Below are 12,677 nucleotides of genomic sequence, written 5' to 3' on the forward strand. Positions count from 1 at the left end.
TCCGAACTATCCCTTTAAGGATAAAAAAATAGAAACAGCCATTCTTGCTGATGGTCTCCTTTGCTTATGTAGGTCATACAGAGGCATCAGTATAAATTAAGACTGTTTCATAACCTGTTAAAAACTGTAGTAGGTTTAAATAGAAGATCTGAGAACTTATTCCATCGCTTTTTGATGGTCTATTTCCACAAGGTGTTACTACAGCAGCTGTCAAATGCCCTACAATATGACACCAGGGAGCCGTCTTAAAGAATGCAATAAGTCTGGTTCAGGCTGACCCGTCTGTGTCGAGAACGACCTCTGAAGTAGCAGATCTGCTGTATCACCGAGGCAGCCTCAAAATCGCAGTCATCTCCCTCTCTGAGCCTGTCCAGGCCTTTGTCAGCATGGTAATAGAACAAGCTCTTAAATGGGATTGTAAACTGTGCCTTGACCCCCCAAGGGCACTCGAAACTACTTGCCATATCACGTTTATTAGCTTATTAAATTGTAAAATGATTCTCTGGCTGAGGCCTCATTTCAAATGGTGCACGAGGCGAGCCAGTGAGCTCACCCACTCAACTTTTAATCTAACAGCTGCATCCCTGCTCGGTCACTCCGCCGCCGCCCTCAACAACATAATGGAAGCTAACTGTTAATCAAGAGGCCGCTGGAGGAGGAATTAAATGCACACAGTGGTAGGTTTCTGAATAGGAATCAACAGGAGCGAAGAAAAGCAGCCACTAATTAAAAATACATTAACTGGTTATCATGCGTTGACATATTTTGCTTGATCTTTTTTCCTAATCAGCAATAATGAACGAAGTGTTCTCCATCCACTGGGTATTACATGCTACGTTTCACTGAGCAGTAAAATTAGCTGAGGGCCCCGAAGCTAAGTTGAACTGATGAAGCTTTGCTAGGTTTGATTACGGCTCTTGTACTGTACTTAATAGAACGCTGTCTCGTCTTTAGATTCTTATTCACATTAGAGATGTGACTAGCCCCAAATTAGCCACCGCTGGAAATATCCTCTCATATCTATCCACTATTATACAGAGAATTACAGTAGTTAACTGCAATCACAACTGCTGTAATCACAGCTTCTGCTAATCATGGTTGCTCACATTCAAATCTAAAAATATTTTAGGCCCAGTGCCTTCTGTTGAAACAATGCCATACTACAGTTGCACCACTCCACTCAACCCTGCAAGTCGAAATCAATATACTGTACTCTGGGTTGAAGAACAAAGCACATTACAGATTGCATCTATTGTTTGTCAACAAGTCCTGAAAGTGTTCTCAACCTCAGAACAATGACTCAAAGATATTTATGTGCTATTAAATACTCAAACACCTGCCTCAAAGCTGTCATTACTGATGCCAGACCTGCTAGAACCAGACTGGAAAGTATTAATGTTTGAATGTACAGTATAATTTAGTGTGTTATAAGGTGAGTGAGCCTTGCTGAGAAAAATTGGTCATCACATCAACAAATGTTAATGGAATACAGTGAGGAAAAATTGCAGGGATGCAGAGTAATAATCATGTTTCATAAGGTGGTGAACTTTGCCTGTTTTCATACCCAGCCATGATACTATCACCTGTGACCTGAGTTACCTGTTGAGAACACGAAATATATTATTGTCACTGCACTGGTTTCAACTGAGTATATGTCATAAAGGATTAGCAAATTATTGCATTCTGCTTTTTTCATGTTTTACACAACATATCATTATGAGTGTGTTGTCCAAGTGGTAACATTTTATTTGAAAGGGTGTGCATGAAACCATTATTACAATGTCATAACCATGTCATGATACCTGTCATGAACATGAAGGAGTCTTTATAGAATGTCTGTTGTCATTATTCATCATTGTGCCAAGCTATTCAATAGTTGTTGAGATATTTCAGTCTGGTCCAAAGTATATTTTTACAGACTTGTGAAACTGAAACTGTATGTATTCTGCAGTGACAGTTCAGATATGTGCTGTTCTCACTACCCACTTCATCAAAACTCCCAGATGGAGTGATCATATGTTCTGAGAAGTGTCAATGTTGAAGGTGCATGTGGTTTATTCTGTTTCTGCCGTCACTGTGAATGTGAATGGGTGCTGTTTGCATGTGGACTGAAGAAAGCGTCCTTTCATATGCATTTAATACACACAAATAGAACGTCTCTGCTGTAATCCGTCTGCATCAGTTAAACAAGTTAGTTTCCCTGTGTGTTCATGTATTGGGCAGATAATATTGATTCTGATTCAGTTCTAATCACAATCATTTGTCATATTCAACATTCACACTAGATGATGCTTAATGTGATTACATATCTGGGCTGTTGTACGCAGAGGAGCGTGGCCTATTGCACTGTTTGCTGTTTCCACCCGTGAGGCTTGGTCGAGAGAGACAGTGAGACACAGCGAGAAGGAGAGAGAGGGTCAGGCGTGCTCTGACTCACGCTCGTGCTCCTAACATGCACCCAATCCACTCCTATCTAGTACCTGTCACACGCTGGCTGCAAAATGGAATTGACTATTGATTTCCCCCTTACCACAGGTCAGCTGTGCTGGCAGGCTATAGTGGGCTCACTGAGAGCGTCGTGTGGGACGACGAGAGGAGAAGAACACGAAACACACGCACACATTACAGAATGCACACAGACATACGTGCACAAGTACACATTCTTAATAACTACCGTTCTCTGAGATTGCGTAAAGGAAGACAATGGAGGCTGCTTTGAAAGAGGTGTGTGTTACAACATGTGTAGTGTAACACACTGAGGACATGGTGGAGTTTTAATAAAACTGTGGTGGGATTTGTTTTGTTAGGCAGAAAAAGTTAAATAAAAAGATATATGAAACAGATTTTGGTGCACTGAAACAGAGCAGCGATATTTTATGTTATGTGACCCAGTGTGTAGGATTTAGTGGCATCTAGCAGTGAGATTGCAGACTGCAAATACTGCGCATCACACTCTGGAAGAAACTATGGTGGCCATGAAGCCAAATAGCTTAAAAGCAACATGTTTTTCTTATTTTTATGCATTTCAACCTTAGAATCTGTATTCACAGCCGGTCAAATTAGAGTGGTTGCTTTCAGCCAAAAAGGGGCGATGGTATGACTCAGAAGCAAAGCTCTCCACAGAGTCACAGAGTTCAGTTTACCAGTTCTGGGCTACTGTTGAAACATGTTGGTGCAACATGGTGGACTCTATGGAAGAGGAGCCAAACCCTCTGTAGATATAAATGGCTCATTTTAAGGTAACAAAACACAACAATTCTTATTTTCAGGTGATTATACACCAATTAAAACAAATGTATGAATATTATATTTCACGTCTGCCTTGTTCTGCCAATAAATCTCCATAAATCTTAAACACTGGGCCTTTAAAATAAAGCAATGTCTGCTTGTGACAGGTTGTGACTGTGGACAGCTTGGCAGAAATTTTGCCATCTGAAGCGAAGAAGTGAAAGTATGCAGTATTACACAAGAAAGAGCAGAGAAAAGAGAAGTCAGAAAAATTAACCAAATTGTGTGTAACAATTATTTTCATAATTCAGTGGTCTGTCGGATTTATCTCTGGACTCCTTGTAAGGTCCTAACCTCAGGCTGGGAAACACTGAAACAGAGGATTGTGAAAAAAAAAACTGTTTTGTTCAACAGGTATTTATTCAGCCTCTACTTTGTTGTTGATTGTCAGGGTCTCAAGTGCTGTTTTTTTTAATATCAGAAAACAAGAGGAGGCGGGTTTCACCACACTGTGGCAGCCTGGTTTAATTCTGCTGATACACACTAATATACTCTGACATTAACAGATGGTGGAGATTGCCACTGATATTTGTCAGCCCACACAATAGATTTTTAAAGTGACAAAGGCACTTTCCTGCCTCTCAGAACAAGTCTGTCAGAGCTGCATTGGGCTTGAACCCAAGGATACATGTTGGAAAACAGTAATAACAACAGCTTGGGTGGTTATCCTTGAAGAATTGAGCGGTACAATTACAACTTAGAGTAGTACGTAGTATTTACACCCATAAAGACCTCCTTTGTTGTGTTGGACCTGTTGCTGACTTGTACTTGCCAAGTATACCAATATGGGTACCTATTAGCTTAGCATTAGGTTAAGTTAGGTTATTTGATGAAAGGGATTGTAAGTCTTGTAAGTTTACTATCCATTTGTCATTTGTAATGTTTGATTAGGTATTTATTGTTAATAATTATTAAGTATTAATTGTTTGTAGTACAATGTTGCCAAGTCCCCTGGACCCCTGTGTATTTCTGGGTATGTTATAGTTTGCATGACTTGAAATGGGGTTGTATGAGGTTCTTATCTATAGTCAGTGTATTACCAACAGCAGATGCCAGTCAGCACGCCCACAGATTGGAGAAGCAGAGAAGAGAACCAGCCCGGAAGCCAATGAACTGCTGTGGAAAGGGTCAGCAGCAAAACATATTTTAGCCACCTAAAATAATCTTACTTTAAAGACATAATATGAAACATTTTCCTTAAAAAAAAGAAAAAAGTCGTTGTATAGATTCATTGTTTTCAGTCATCACTTATGAAATGTGTGGTGGTGGGTGTACCTGCAGAGACCGTGCCCTCTGCCTGCATTTCCTTATTTTCTCATTATTTTTAGGTGCTTTACCAACCCAAAATGTCAGTATTTGATGTTCCGTGAAGTTTGACAATCAATGCTCTTTCTAGTGCCTTTACGAACATCTCTGTTCAGTTCCTGCTGATTCTACCTTTAAGTGCACACTATTATCAGAAAATTTTCACCACTTTTCTTGGTCGTCAGAGAGCCTTTTTGTATAACCAGAATCCTTTTGCAAAAACAGTCATTTTAACTTGCAGAGCACTGAAATTGCTGGTCTACAGCTGCCTTGATGTGTTAGTTTGTTTGCGTTGTTGTGTGAACTTGGTGAATGTGAACTAACATTTTAAAACACAGAAGTCGCACAGTAACACAAGCAAACTACCAGATTGAAGCAGAGGTAGCTTGGGAACCTCTGTGAAATTAGTTATTGTGAGTCCTGAGTTTCGTTGGTTTGAAAAGAGTCAAATCAGCCCTTTAAGGATCACAGTGGGAAAACTCTTTATTATGTCATCCCTGATGTTTTCCTAGTTGTGTGTCTGTTGCGAAATGTTTTTTTACATTCCGTTCTCATCACACCCTGAACACAGTCTTTTTATCTGATCTTGACTCATGTCTGCACAAACCGCTCACCCCATCTGCTTTGTAACCAATCTTGACATTTACCTGTCTCCTTGTCCATGTCTTGTCTCAAGTTTTATTTAATTTTTTTGTACATATTCCTATGTGTTTCATTAAACTTTAGAGCATTGTTGAACTGAACTCTGCCCTGTGTCACTGTGCTGCTTGCTGCTTCCATAAATCAACAGTAGTCTTCTACTTGCACGCACCACCACAGAAAACAAAACAGTCTCTGTTCTTAATCACCATGATAAAGTATGCATGTGGTGTCTTTGTGCACATGGATTAACTTATAACGTTCACATCCCAACGTTCAGACGACATTTAAGAAAACACTTGTAAAACTTTGTAGCCTGAAGCCAACAACATGAGCAGCACAAGCTCCACTGGCTACCAAGTTGAGTGGCACGACTTCCTCTGCAGGCTCTATAAACTTTTACTGTGTGTTGGTCTGTGGACAATGATCCGACTGACATCAAAACTAAACTGGTCCATGGAGCGTTTTGTTGAATTCTGTTGGGGATGCCAGCACACAGGCAGTGCCAGTCTGTGAAACCAGACGATTTAAAACTTTATTCAAGTGATAAACTGCAAGAACAGCAACCAGAGGGCTGTGAGTGTTGGTGTGGCCTTTGTTTGTGTGGTCTGCAGTGTTATTTATTATTTACGGCTGCTCATTTCTAAATGTGCCCGCTATAGCTGCTAACTTGGCTACTGAGCGATTTTGGCACTGTTCATTTTTTCATTTCCTTTTCTTCAAACTGCACGAAAGTACCCATTGTTCAGGTTTGTGAAAGAATAAGCAGTCTAAATGTTTGCACATTTTTTAGGGAAGCATAAATATTTTCAGGAGGCAGACATGATAAAGGGCACAGACTTACAGTCAGGTATACACAATCACTTACCAAGCTAAGCTTGCAGAAAAAAAAACCTCTTGCACAATCTATAGTGTACAGCCAGAGAGAAAAAGACTGTGAATACAGCTGAAAAACAAATGATACCTGTTTAGGGTTTGTTCATCATCATGGAGCTGTTGATTTCAGTCTATCTTAGGGCACAAATACCTCACAATATGATGCAAAAGAACAGAGAGATTTTAGTTAGTTTGTCCTACAGGTGGACAAAATAGAAGGTTGTGATGGTGATTTACAAAAATAGGTAACAAGGACAGAAATGATTGGGGGCAGCAGGGTCCGGACCTCACAATTTCTGGGAAAAACAATATATCATCGTAAATACCTTCTAATTAATATAATAATATACATTTAAAGCGCTTGCACTAATTATGGACGTGTCAGTCAATCAGGGCCTTTCACAGTTTCCATTCACAGCTCTCTCTGAGACTTGTCAACCACTATATCTGACTCTATGCAAAAGTTAAACTATATTCCAAGGTAGAGGTTCTGATAAAAAGCCACGCAATGTCAGACTTATTTGTCAGTTACTTTATGCTAATAGACCTTCTGTTTTGCACATTTTGTAACATCAAACTGGTGTGCTGCTGGCGATATGCACTTGGTGCATTAAAGATAGTCCAGGTTCATCTTAAGTTGCCACAGCCCACATGTTGTTTATACGCAGTCAATTCTCCTACCTGCTCTGACTTTTGGCCTCTCTTCTCAAACTGTACAAGGGGTCATTAAGTCATTGATTGAGGGTTAGGAGGCGAACCACTGCAGGGTATCATAGCAGAATCAGCCAAGTGGCAAGAGCGCACAAGGAATCCAGCTTGTTTAAATGATGGTGAGTAGAGATGATACATTTATATGAATTAAATGCATATGGCAGGATACAGGCACATGGCAATGGCCGTGCATGTAAATGCTGCAGTTGAGAGCTCCTTCAAATTTTGCTGCTTTTCTCCTTAAATCAGTTATTTTTTGCTGAACCATGTGTCCCCCGTGACAGAAAAGTACTTTTAGGCATTAAGAAAAGGAAGAACGGGGTTTGCATTAAAGAGCAGCGGAGATTAAAACAAGCAACAATGTGCATGCAGCGTCTTTCAAACGCCAAGCCAGATCACCTGGACACACTGCTGCGGACCATGCAATGAAGAGTGGAGGAGAGTGGGGATAAGAGCCATGATCACCTAGCTTAGATGTAAAGCTGCTCCTGAATAATGTCTGGTGAGGAAAATAAAACGGATGAAAATGAAGGCCGGCAAAGCAGCGGGAAACTAGAGGCTGTTGTGCCCACACAGAGCCCTGCTCCACCAGAACATCCTCCATCAAGCTGTTGCACTTGACGGGCAGACCGCATTCAAGCTGACGTGACGCGCCACGCAAGAATCTGGCAGGAGGAGGACTCTGTGTTTACATCGATGATACTTTGTGCACAAACACGGTGAAAGCTGCTGAACAATGTTTCCCACATACTGCTTTACTTTAATTTGATCTCATATTTTTATCCTATACTGTTCCGAATGTAATAAATATGTGTGTGTAGCACGAAAGAACTATAACTCTCATTTTGTTGTGCAACTCTGTGTTGACCATTTTATTTTACACTTTTGCTTTGTTATCCTCTGCCCTTACACAAAACATAGTGCCTATATAGATCCATAATGAAAAAAATAAGTTTTCTGTTACAATTTCATTAAAAACAAAACATAGATATTTATTTACATTATTGATCAATTACCTTACTTCATTTAAAGAAAACCCATCTTGTTTTTTAAACAACTTTTGATTCTTACTGATTTTGTAGGTTTCCTTTTCCATACTATACATGTCATCTACTGTTTCCAGCCACTTGTTTACCTTTGGAAGTTCCATTTTTTCCAGCCTGAAGTGCTGGAATTGTCAAAATCTAAAAAAAAGATAGTAGGTCCTCCTTTTGTATACTTTCGGGATGTTTTCCCAGGAGTATATAGTGTTTTTTAGATACAGTACCTTCTCTAACATCTGTTTTATTGTGTCGAACACATTTAACCAATAGTTTTGTATTTTTTTTTTGTATGAAAAATGTGTATGGTCGATATTGTTTTCAACTTTCAACTTCAGTTGTTTATCTTATGCTTGATGGCGTTCTAAAATACCTTATATTAATTTTCCAGGCATATTCTTGCCAATTAGGTGATCTTATGTCGAGGAACATATCTTTGAAAGCTTTGATTGTACTCATTGTCAGGTATAGTTCTTTTTAAATCTCCTCCCATGTATCTTGATTATATAATAGATATATATTTGGTACATTTACCATGATTGATACCTTGATAGTTTAGTACATATGCAAACAGCATCCATCCACATGGTGTGATTCTAACAGTGATGACAGGAACAGAGTGTGAAGCACATGCACCGTCCACATTGCTTCTTTTCAGGACATATGGTTCCTCCATCAAGTATTTGCAGCGATCTACAAATACAATCTACTTCTAGGTTTTGGATTTCCTCAAATTTGTGGTTTCCAATTGGGCTTCAAACTGGCTGCCTGCTGCTGTCGAACGTCCTCTTTTTCCACCCAAGCTGCTGACATCCTGTATGATGTATGGCCACTCTTCACTGCCTTCCTTCCCGCTCCCCATAAACAGTTGATTGCTTTACTTTGTTCTGTCGCTCATTTCCCTATTCGTGTTCTGGATGAGTGCTCATAACTGACTCACTTTCTGGCTCCTGATTGATTGATTTATGGGTCAATCATTGGATAACCTCACCCGCCGACCATTTCCCACACTCAAAATGTCTTTCAGCGAGGAATCAAAGCCAGGGGGTTGACATAATGAGCTTTACTTCAATTAATCTTGCTTAGAAAACCCACTTGTGCTTTTAGCTCCTGCTTGCCTTTGGAAAAAGAACACGTGTGGGGGATAAATATTCAATGTTTGCTGACAGTTATCCAAATTTAAAATCTTAAGGCGGCATTTTAACACCTCATTTTCTCTATCACAAATGCCAGACCACCATTGAAACATGCCATCACTGAAAGAGCAAGGTTATTTGGAGAAATTAGCATAACCACTAGTAGTACTTGCAAACAACAGATTGTAAACAGATTATGGGATTTGTCAAAGGCTGACCTTCTGTTAAGCAGCACCTGTGTACAACAATGTGAGCCAAAAGGATATGTACCCATTAGAACCAACAGATGGCACTCTGGTAACATGTTGGAGGGGGGGAAAAAGGAAGAGAGGCACTGAAAATTATAATCATTTATATTTTTATGTTTATTTTTATGATGAGACTTGTTTTAGAGCCACAGGTGAGGACAAATCAGGAGCTTGTACACTGATGAGTTGGACATCGTTTATTTCAGTAAAGGTTAGGGAAAACCAGACAAATAGCTTCTGAAATCACATTGTTTTTCCTTCACAAAATGCTTGCCTGTTAACTTGAAGAACTCCTCACAGGGACACAATTTGACAAGACAGCTAAGCTATGTGTCAGACCCCTTTAGCTTGCTGACTTATTCTAATCGGACCTGATTTGGATTTTGTCATATGTCTAAGAGCAGGGCTACCTTGAAAAAACTGTGACATCAAGGCTTCTGTGCGAAGGCTGAGCAAGATGGCCAGGGAACCTAATCCTCGTCTGTCTACCGAGAGCAGGAGCTCGACTCATCATTGCTTTGACGTGGCCTTTGTTGGTGAAGCCGAGGACAGGGACTTGTCTTCGTAGGTCGTACCCAGCTAGACCCCTCTGGTAAGTGCCGCGACCCCGGCTTTGGGGCAGGGGGAGCCCACTCAGAGACCCGCCACGTCTATTTGGGACAGACGCATCAACTGCAAGGTCACGGTCACTGTAGACAAACGCGAGTGGTTTGTTGTGACCTTGAGGATCCCAATTCACAGGGTCAGTCCGGCCCGGGGCTTCAGCCAGAGTTGGAGGGGCAACATGCTTGACCTCCTTAAAATTGGACTTGCGGTTAATAACTGACTGTCCTCTGGGAAGCATTTGGTCGGTGGTGTATTCACTTTGAACTGGGTCGTAAGCGCCGTGGCTCAGTAGAAATGTAGATTCATAACTCCTGGGGTGAGCTTGTATTCTGCCATTATTGGATCCCACGCTGGAGGACGCCATATAGGATTCTCTCTCAGCTGATTCACCATCATCGCTGTTGTAAGGTTCAGGCCAGAACGGCATTGCGTCGGGGTGCATCCCATCATGAGCTGGTCCGTAGAGATCAGCGGCTCCATGGACTCCAGGATAATCCAAACCCAAGGCAGCTGCACGGGCTACAGCAGAACAACATGCACAAGTATTAACACCTCTGGAAATGTGTCTTTAAATAGTGAAAATGCACGTACATATAATACAGTGATGAACCACTTATATGGATCAAATGTGTTTTTTTGCATTTATTTAATAGAACAGATGAAGATAAATAGGAAAGGTAAGAAAGCGAGGAGGAATGACACATAGCAAAGGGGCACACACTGGAATCGAATCAGGGAAACTGCTGAGGAATTTGGTTGTTTACAAAGAGGGAATTTAGTTAAACTGAATGAAAAAAGATGTAACACTGCAACACTGTATTTATTAATACAAGCTACTACTCATCTAGGATTACAGAAGTGCATTGCTTTTTCTGTACATAACGTTTCTTTTCCTATTGTGAAAACTAATAAAAATGGAGAAAATAAAATGGCGCCTTGTTTTACACAAAGGTCAGACATAGAAAATATAGAAATCCGGTCCCTTGGCACTTCAACCTTCTTTTAAAATCTGTCCCCTTTAAAAAAGTAATTGAATAGGCCTGGCATAGAAAGCTTCAGTTCCCCATAAGAAAGGATTCTCTGATGGCAAAGTAAAGCGGCCAAATAGCCTGAATATGGCATACACATAAAACAACATAAATTCACTGTTTTTTTATCAAAGGAGTCTGGAGCAAGATGATGGCCTCAGTTCCCCGTTGTTGAGTTGGCTGACACTGAAAGAAACAGATAAAATGGGAGGAGAGAGGTTTTTGTTGCACTCATTTGCTGGGACAACTGATGTGGATTTTTTGTGATTAGTTCAGAGAATCAATGGTATAATTTTCATAATAATGTCTAAGCCTAATTATGCCCAATTCAAACCTAATATCAGGAAAGTGTACATAAACTTAAATAAGCAATATTAGAAATTCATTAAAACTAATTTCCAATACATTTTAGGTGTTCAGTATTGTAGGACCCTAATTGCATAGTGAGAAGGCTATTGTGGATTTTGGTTTCAAGTGGCTTTAACAAGCTCTATTCATTTCTCTCTGTGTGGTTTCATTATTCTAAAATGTCAAATATACCCACTAATTGGTAATTATAAGAAAAGTAGTAACATCAATCAAAGCACACTACATACCTCTCGCTGTTTTGGCACAATACACACCTCCAGCTGACACGGAGTGAAGCACAACGGAGCTGCTCAAGACAACAAACACTGTCAAACAGCACAGCACTGAACAAATACAACTGTTTTTTTTGTTTTTTTTTTGACCACAGGAAACATTCATGTTTAAAATACCTGAGAAACACCACCAGAGGTACACACATCCCTGCAGTTATGTCAGCAAAAACTTCATAGCAAGGCAACACGTGCCACTCTTGACTTCTTCTGCAGCCACTCTCAGTGCCCGAAACCTCACCCTGGCTTGATTTACTAATTACAGACAGCTGGTTGTCATAGAGACCAAAACTCAACCAGTGAATCCAGTCAGCCACCGGCAAATTGCTTCATTACAGGCAATTAGTTAAAATGCTTGCTAGCAGCAGAATTCGACAAAACAAGACACTTGCGTTTATTTTTCATCTTAGTGAAGTGAAACACACATTTAAAACATGGCAGTGGGAGCAGTGGGGGGAAAAGTCAAGCAAATATTTATGGTTCAGTGCAATTTTGACCAAACTTGTAATTCTGTAATCTCTTATTTCCACACAACAGCCATGGAAATGTCTGTGTAAAATAAGCATGAGAAGAATCCTTTGCTCTCATTTTATTATTGACTATTTTGCAATGCAAACATAATTAAAGGGATAGTTTGGATTATTTGATGTAGGGTTGTGAGCAGAGCAGAGAGGAGTACCAGCATGGAAGCTAAGCAATCAGCAGCTGCTGACAAGGTCAGCAACAAAAGGTATTTTAGCCGCTTAAAAAAAGTTCTACCTACAAAATCAATATCAGTTGAAGTGTATCCTATATTAAGAATATTTTCAGGGCTTTATTTTGCCCTCAGACTGCCTTTTCTGACAGGAAACCATTATATAAGCCAAATAGTGCTCACCAACCAAATTCCATTGCCTTACAAAGCATGGGAATTGCTGGTCTTACACTGCCTCGACTGGTTTGTCAGTTTGTGTTTCTGTGTGACACAAGGTTTTGAAAGGATACTTCGGATTCACCAAAGTCACACAATAACAGAAACTAACTTATGGAGGCACCAGGAGATCAGCAGCTCCTGTGTTCTGTGAGGTAAAATTACTGATTTTGCCCACAGAGTTTGGCTGGTTTGGAGAGAGTGATAGTTTTCTTATATAACGATGGTTTCCCATCAGAAAAGGCTGTCTCA

At 40.2% G+C, this 12,677-nt stretch overlaps 1 pseudogene across 1 annotated transcript; it reads right to left on the reverse strand.

Moving 5' to 3' along the window:
• Window positions 1–9,425: 9,425 nt before the first annotated feature.
• LOC146321799 (uncharacterized) lies at window positions 9,426–11,696 on the reverse strand (annotated as a pseudogene). Its single transcript, XR_014771366.1, has 3 exons — window positions 11,636–11,696; window positions 11,474–11,532; window positions 9,426–10,368 (listed from the first exon to the last, which is right to left on the reverse strand). The product of XR_014771366.1 is annotated as an uncharacterized LOC146321799 (transcript).
• Window positions 11,697–12,677: the final 981 nt, after the last annotated feature.

The sequence above is a fragment of the Lutjanus erythropterus genome, chromosome 9 (assembly GCF_056507025.1).
Source record: "Lutjanus erythropterus isolate fLutEry1 chromosome 9, fLutEry1.hap2, whole genome shotgun sequence".
NCBI classification, from domain to species: Eukaryota; Metazoa; Chordata; class Actinopteri; order Lutjaniformes; family Lutjanidae; genus Lutjanus; species Lutjanus erythropterus.